Source organism: Bison bison, unplaced genomic scaffold (genome assembly GCF_000754665.1).
Source record: "Bison bison bison isolate TAMUID 2011002044 unplaced genomic scaffold, Bison_UMD1.0 scf7180017864243, whole genome shotgun sequence".
In the NCBI taxonomy this organism is placed as follows: Eukaryota; Metazoa; Chordata; class Mammalia; order Artiodactyla; family Bovidae; genus Bison; species Bison bison.
This window is the reverse complement of record NW_011494815.1, coordinates 3,448,460-3,456,451: the sequence shown is the minus strand read 5'-3', so window position 1 is coordinate 3,456,451 and position 7,992 is coordinate 3,448,460. Positions and strand designations below refer to the sequence as shown.

The following is a 7,992-nucleotide window of genomic DNA, read 5'->3' as shown; positions in this document are numbered from 1 at the left end:
GGCCCAGTGCAGTGGGAGTGTAGAATCCTAACCACTGGACCACCAAGGAATTTCCTGCAAATTTTATTATTTAATGGGCTTTGCCAGAGATAGTTTATGCTTATTGTTATTGTTGCTTTTTGAGTTTTGTTGTTTGTATTTTTAGTTTACTAAGTATTTTTTAAAAATTAAGATATAATTGATAAACTATAAAATTTACCCTTTAGAGTATAAGCTGGTGCAGCCATGGTGGAAAATAGTATGGAGGTTCCTTGGAAGACTAAAAATAGAATTACCATATGATTTATCAACTCTACCCCTGGGCCATATATGCAGACAAAACTATAATTCAAAAAGATAAATGCACCCTTATGTTCCATTCACCCCTTTGTTCATAGCAGTACTAGTCACAGTAATCAAGACATGGAAACAAATGTCTATTGACAGAGGAATGAATGAAGAAGATGAGGTTTATATATACAGTAGAATAATATTCAGCCATAAGAAAAGAATGAAATAATGCCATCTGCAGCAACATGGATGCAACTAGAGATTATCATACTAAGTGAAGTAAGTCAGAAAGAGAAAGACAAATACTGTATGATATCACTTACACGTGGAATCTAAATGAACGTATCTACAAAACAGGAACAGACTCACAGATACAGAGAACAGACTTGTGGTTTCCAAGAGGGAAGTGGGAGAGAGAGGGATGGAGGGGGAGTTAGGGGTTAGTAGATACAAGCTATTATATACATTTAGAATGGATAAGCAAGGTCCTCCTGTATAGTACAGGGAATGGCATCCTTTCTCCTGGGATAAATCGTAATAGTAAAGAAAAAACATTTTTTTAAAAGAAATACATATATATATATATGTATGTATGTATAATAACTGAGTTACTTTGCTGTACACCAGAAATTAGCACAACATTGTAAATCAACTATACATCAATAAAAATTTTGAAAAACTCACGCTTTAAAAGTGTGCAGATGTTTCTATCGTATCACATATTTGTGAAGCCATCCCCATTGTCTATTTCTGGCACATTTTCATCACCCTAAAAAGAAACTTCATATCCACTCACATAACTCTCAATATCCCACTCCTGTCAGCCCTTAGCAAACACTAGTCTACATTTTGTCCCTATGAATTTACCTATTCTGAATATTTCCCAGAAACAGAATGATACAGTATGTGACTTTTCTGACTGGCTTCCTCCATTTAACATGATTCCAAGTTCATCCATGTTGTAGCTCGTATCAGTACTTCATTCCTTTTTATGGCCAAATAATACTGCAGTGTATAGATATACCACATTTCTCCTTTTCTCAATTGATGGATATTTGGGTTGTTTCCACATCTGGGCAATTATGAAGAATGCTGCTATGAGCATCATGTATGAGTCTTTGAATGAAGAATATATGAACATATGGTTTCCCTGAATAAGTGTTCCTTGGATTGCTGTAAGACTTTGATTAATTTTCAGAGTTCAGAAAAAGTTGATTTTGACAATTTTTGCCAATTTTGACAATTCTGTCAAACTGTGTGTATGGAGAGGATTTTTGGAGATCCTTACTCTGCCATTTTGCCAATGTCACCCTGAATCACTTCATTTTAAACCCTATATTAGTATTTGATGAATCAAAATAAACTGAATTTTATTTTATTTTTTTTTATTTTTTATTTTTTGCTTCCCTTTCAGTGTCCTGATCCTGCGGAAGATGCTGTCCAAGTCCCGTTTCATCTCCACCAGGGTCCTTGTGTGGTGCAGGAAGCGCTCGTTCATCTGCTGCAGGCGGGCACTTGACAGGTTGTTGAAGCTGAGCAGCATCTCGTTGGTCTTTTCAAAGCAGTCCAGCATGTTCTTCTGGGCCAGGATGATGGCGCTGACATCGTCCGAATTCACCATGCTCAGGATGCGGCTACAGAAGACCCTCGAGGCCGAGTCCGGGGGGGTCCATCTCTTCCTCCTCCTCCGCTGCCTGCACATCTGGTGGCCTTGCTCGCGCTTCCGGGATCTAAACTGAATTTTAAAGGTAAGTGACCCCAAAGGTTGTCTTCTAAGACCTGCCTCTGTTTTTAAATTTATTGTTTCTGATGGGCCAAATGTTGAGTGAAATAAGAGGCCAACTAAGCGGGTTAGACCTTCAGTCAGCCTCTGGGTAGGGCTTCAGGGCTGGGAACAGTGCAATTGTGTTTCTTGATGAGATGGCCGTTCCCGCAGAGCAAGCTGCTGCCATGGGGGATGAGCGCCCTTGGCCAGTGGGAGGAGGCTGGCTTGTGGCTCTAACTGGCTGTAGGACCTTGTTCCAGGCTTCAAGCCCCCAGCTTTATGATTTACTGTGATCGGGGGTCCCCAGAAGCCACAAGGATGCTCCACTCTGGGAAGGCCAAATATTTCCAAGTTTTTATGGCAACTCTTGGGGACTCTTGGTTGTTAAATGGGGACTCTTGGTTGCACATGAGGACACTTTTGCACATCATAACTTCTGTAGAATTTCCTGTTCAGATAGATTTGGGGTATTGTCTGGCAGCAGCAGGATGTATAAGTTGACTTCTGTAAGTTGACCTCTGTTGTTCCTTGAGGATGAGGTATGGTCTCTTCTCTTGGGTTGGCAGGAAAGCAGATTATTCATGCCCATATGGAAGATGGAGGAGCTGAGGCCAGAGCAGGGCCAGACTATTTCAGCTGCCTCGAAGTCCTCAAAAGGGCTTGGCTGGAGCTCTTTGTGTTCCAGTTTCCAACTGGTTTTTCCTGTAGATGGCCCCATGGCAGGGTGGAGTTTATCCAGGTCAATATCAAGTCTTACTCTTGGAGATAAAAATCCAATTGCAGAATTCTGGCTCAGTAGAGATAAATGAGAGAAGGGCCAGGTGAGGGAGTTGATGGAGATGAGTGGGAAATATGAGGGGCTACCCTTGCGGGCCAAGTGGATCTCAGGATGTGCTAATGAAATAATGTCTAGAAGGAGGGATGTTAAATTTCTACATACTCTGGGTTGCATCATACTTCCCTGGGGTTTTGTGTCCTGGTGTATGTCTAAGGTAGGGAGGGCATCCTGGGAACTATATTGTGTTAGAACAAGTGAAGTATTAGAAGCTGTCTAGCTAAAGGACAGATTCAAGGAACATGGTCTGTAGATCTCTAATGGGCTGTCCTGGGGCAGAGAAAGCCAGTTAGAGAGACCCCCTTGAGGCCCGAGTTGGGTTCAATGGGGGAAGTTGCAGGGAGGTAGCCTTAAGCTCAGCATTGAAAAGACCTCTGTAACAGGTTGAGTGTCCACATAGGTAAGCGTGGGTTCAAGTCTGTAGGCAGTAATCCCCCAGTCAGCCCAAAGGGGCCAGAACAAGAGAGTTCTAGAAAGTGTTCTGTACCACATCTGAAATAATGTTCTCTTAAAAACATGTTGTGGAGAAGGCAATGGCACCCGACTCTAGTACTCTTGCCTGGAAAATCCCATGGGCGGAAGAGCCTGGTAGGCTGCAGTCCATGGGGTCGCAAAGAGTCGGAACGACTGAGCGACTTCACTTTCACTTTTCACTTTCATGCATTGGAGAAGGAAATGGCAACCCACTCCAGTGTTCTTGCCTGGAGAATCCCAGGGACGGGGGAGCCTGGTGGGCTGCTGTCTATGGGGTCGCACAGAGTCAGACACGACTGAAGCTACTTAGCAGCAGCAGCAGCAGCAAAAACATGTTGAAGCTGGGCATGGTCATTGTACCTTCAGATCTAGCCTTCCTACATTCCAGATCTCCAAAGGCATGTCCCTAACCCCTCCCCGCCACCCCCATCCCCCACCAGTTTAGCATCAATCAGAAACCAGGCATTCTCCTAGACTTCTCCCCTTCTCCCACTCACGTCAATAGATCAGTCAATCACCAGATTCTGACAGAGACAACCTCAGGCTAGCTCTTGCATCTGGCCACCTTTCTCTATCCCACTGCTGCTGTCTTAACTCAGATTTTTACCATTTCTTGTCCCGTCCTTTGTTACAGATTCGTATCTGTTCAGGGGTAATCTTAACTGATGATCCTTAAATGCAGTCTGATCATTTTAGCACTTTGAAATATTTACCATCTCTCCATACTCTCAGGATAAAGCATAAACAGTTTAACATGATATTCAACCCACCTTTCTGGGATCACTCTTCTCCAGGTGCTTCATGCTCCAGCCACATGTCATGACCACCCGGCCTTTGTTTATATCAGCTTTTTGTATAAAGTTCTCTTTCCTGGCTTTTTTTTTTTTGCTTGTTTGTTTTTTAGGTTTTCAGAAAGATTGATCAGAAAGTGCAGAGTTCTCACACACACACAACCCCCTCCAGTTTCCCCTGTTATTTACATCTTGTGTTAGTGTAATATATTTCCCCACAACTAAGGAACCAATGTTGATACATTATTATTAAGTCCATAGTTTACATTAGGGTTCACTCTTTGTGCTGTACATTCTGACAAATGCATGATGACATGTTTCCACTATTACTATATCATACAGAACAATTTCACTGCCCTAAAAAGCCCCTGTACTCTTCCCTTTAATCCCTCAAAACCAGGTCAAAATCTATCCATCTTTTAGGATCTTATGTAGATACTACCTCCTCCAGGAAACTTTCACTAATTCTATCGACTGAAAATATTTACTCTCTTCTCTTAATAATCAGTAGCATATATGGCACATCTTTTCCATCCTGGGTGCTATACCAATCCTCTCTCTCTCTTCCATATACCAACTCTGCTGGATAGATTCTAACTTCCAGATGAAGAAACAGAGGCTCCTTTATTGAAATGACGTGCTTAAGACCTTACAACTAGCAAGTATGAAGACTGAGATGTGAACCCAGGTCTGTTTGCCTCCAGACCCGCCAAGAGGCCTTTTCAAGTCCTTGACCTCATTCACTGTTTGGTTTCCACCCTGGACTGAGAATTTGAGTTCAGGTGCAATCTCTGGGTCCTTAGAATCCAGCATAGAGCCTAAAACAGATCAAGGTTTTAAGGTAAATGTGAACAGATTGAAAAGTATTTTGTTCATCGGAATTCAAAAATCCAGAGTCTTTGGTCTGTCTGCAGGAAAAATTTGCCCCATTCACTCCAGCAAACACTCTGGGCTGAGCCTCTTGAGTGAACCTGTTAATTCCAGTGACAATCACCTGAAGTTGTGTGTGAGTCTGTTAGTGCAGGAGGATCCCTCTCCCCTACTCCTAGGACACTCTTAGGAGGGAAATGGACTCCTTTCATCTCAGCCTGGAGAGGGCTGGAGAGGCCCAGCCTTCCTGCTGGGCTCTGCTGGAGATGGGCCAGGCCCCGAGTGTGCTCACGTGTGTGCACTTGAACTCCAGCATCTTCTCTTCTTCACGATCACACCACCAGATGCGTAGTTCTCTCTGCGAATGCAATTTATATGTCTGAACATGAACGGAGGATTTGTGAGCCTTCAAGGCTGGGGCTTTGGAAATTACCTCGGCAGGCCAGGGCTGCTGGGTGGAGACCTAGGGTTTTAGGAGACTTTGGGGGAATTATTTTCAAAGGTGCTGAGGCTCCTCCTGGCCGGAGGAAGGGCCATCCCCATTCCACATCCTCCCCCAGGCCCTTCCTAGGGTCCGTTTTGAAACAAACCCAATAAGACTTTCTGGTTTAACGGTGATCACGAGGGAGCTACACAACGTAGCAGAACAAAGGCTCATTTAACAGGTCAGCTGGGCAGGGAGTGAGGGGAAACGGGAGCGGGTCGAGCCTGGGCTCCCGTCCAGTATTGGGCACTCACCAGCTGGAAGCGTCAGTAAAGTTTTAAATCTCCGCCTCAGCACCTACCTGAGGAAGTTGAGAGGGATAAATAATGTACACCAGGAGGCTGTCTCATTTTGCAAAAAGACGCAGGCTTTTGTATCTGCCAAATTTGTATGGTCTCAGGCAAGCTATTTCACCTCTCAGAGTCTCCTTTCTGTTATTTGTAAATTTGGAAATAATAATGGTTACCCTGCAGGGTTGTTTTTTATTATTATTGTATTTAATTTTTCGGCTGCAGCACATGGGATCCTAGTTCCCTGACCAGGAATCACACCTGCACCCTTGTGTTGTAAGTGCAGAGTCTTAATAACCACTGGACCACCAAGGAGGTCCACTGCAGCATTGCTTTGAGGGACTAAATGAGATAGTATGTAGGAAGTGCCCAGAGCAGCGCTGGTACCTAATAAGGGTTCAGCATCAGCTGCCTTCTCTCCCTTTGGCATGTCAGTCACGCTCTCCCACCCACTCCAGGGCCTCAGCCACCACCTCTGTCTGAAGTGCTCCTCACTCACCTAACACAGTGCTCCAACCCCCATCATCTCTCTTGACTGACAATCCTGAGTCGATTTTCTCCCCACTTGCGGGGACCTTATTGCCTTCTGTTCTGCCTACAAAAGGCTCTTTCTGAACCGTTTTGACCATGTCTTTTTCCTGCTTATAAAACCTCTTACGACTTCCCTTTGTCTACACGATAAAACCTAACCTCCTTTCCACCTTTCACCTTTCCAGTCTTGCTTTATCTTGCTTTAAGTAGATGTCATACTGCTGTATCAGGTCCAGTGACTGTGGCTCCCTGTTTTAAGCATCTGTTATCCCTGTTTCTTGGGTGTCATTAATCTTTCTCCCTCCCAAGTTGAGGATGGTTTCTGTACTGAATTTTGAAGATGATGATTTCTTGACCTAGTTTAAGAAAGTATTCTATGGAAAAACAAAATAGCAATTTTTTTCTTTATACCTCAGAAGCCACCTGAGTTTTGCCATGGATTTATTCACTGTTTTCCTATGAGCCAGCTGTAGAAAGATCAGAACATCCCATTTCTTTGTAATTTCCCTGTGCTGAGTAGCAGGCCTGGAAAATGATAGATGCCTAAAATTGATCAGGGTAATCGATGCTACGTGAAGTATTTACACATGATGGATGTATTATCTGCCAGATGTGAGTCTTGGCAACGGCTTGCTTGTTTATAAAACCCCAGAGATCTCATTTGTATTAGTGACTAATGTTTGCACATGGAGCTGTTTGCAGTGTTTTAGAAATGACTATTTATTCGACATGCCCACCTTTCTCCTTTACTTTCCCATTTATCACAAGCCTTGCTGCTCTTTCCTACATAACAAAATTAGGGTTTTCTTCAACCTTCTTTCTCCTTGACCTTGCTGATATATGGGGGTGTTTTCACTTTGCATTTCCAACTGGGCTTCCATTTCCCCTCTCCCTCTAATTAAAAACTTATGTGTTGTTGGTGTTATCTCCTGAGGCTCTGACTACTCATTACCCATTACTGTACCTACAAATAAACTCTAACACCCCTCATATGGCATTTAGAATCCTCCCCAACCTGGCCTCTGCTGATCTTTCCAGCTGTATGTCTTACTGAGGATCCCAGCATTGGACAGGGATATTCTTGTAAGTGACAGAAACACAGCCTGCCTGACCAGCTTATTCCCACAGAAGTATTTATTGAAAGATCCCTGTCTATGAAGAAAGATCTGCCTGAATGAGCGCAGTTCTAGGAATCTCAAAGACAGAAACCAGGGTCTCCAAGACTGTCATTACCTACCATAACGCCATTTCTGCTTCCTCTCATTTTTGCTTGTCTTACGTGTCATTCTCTCCTGCAGATAGGTTTTCCTATACCTGGCAAGCAATAAGGCCACTGTCAGCTGAACTCCTCAATCGGGAAAGTATACCTTTTCCCAGTTGCCCTGGGGGAGGAACTCTGAGTGGCCTGCCTTGGGCCCCTTATATTCCTGGGTGAGTCTCACTAGCTGGGGCATGAGGGGTGATAACTGGCCCAGCTCGCATTGCTGGCCTGACTCTGAGGCCAGGAGGGCAGTGCTGGCTCCTAGACAAAGGGAGTGGGAGGGTGCACTGGGCACACAGAACTCCATGGCTGCTGTTGCTGCTGCTAAGTCGCTTCAGTCATGTCCAACTCTGTGCGACCCCATAGACAGCAGCCCACCAGGTTCCCCTGTCCCTGGGATTCTCCAGGCAAGAACACCTGC

At 44.2% G+C, this 7,992-nt stretch overlaps 1 pseudogene; it reads right to left on the bottom strand.

The window, feature by feature from the left end:
• LOC104993736 overlaps positions 1-7,992 on the bottom strand; it is a 17,191-nt pseudogene that overhangs the window by 711 nt on the left and 8,488 nt on the right.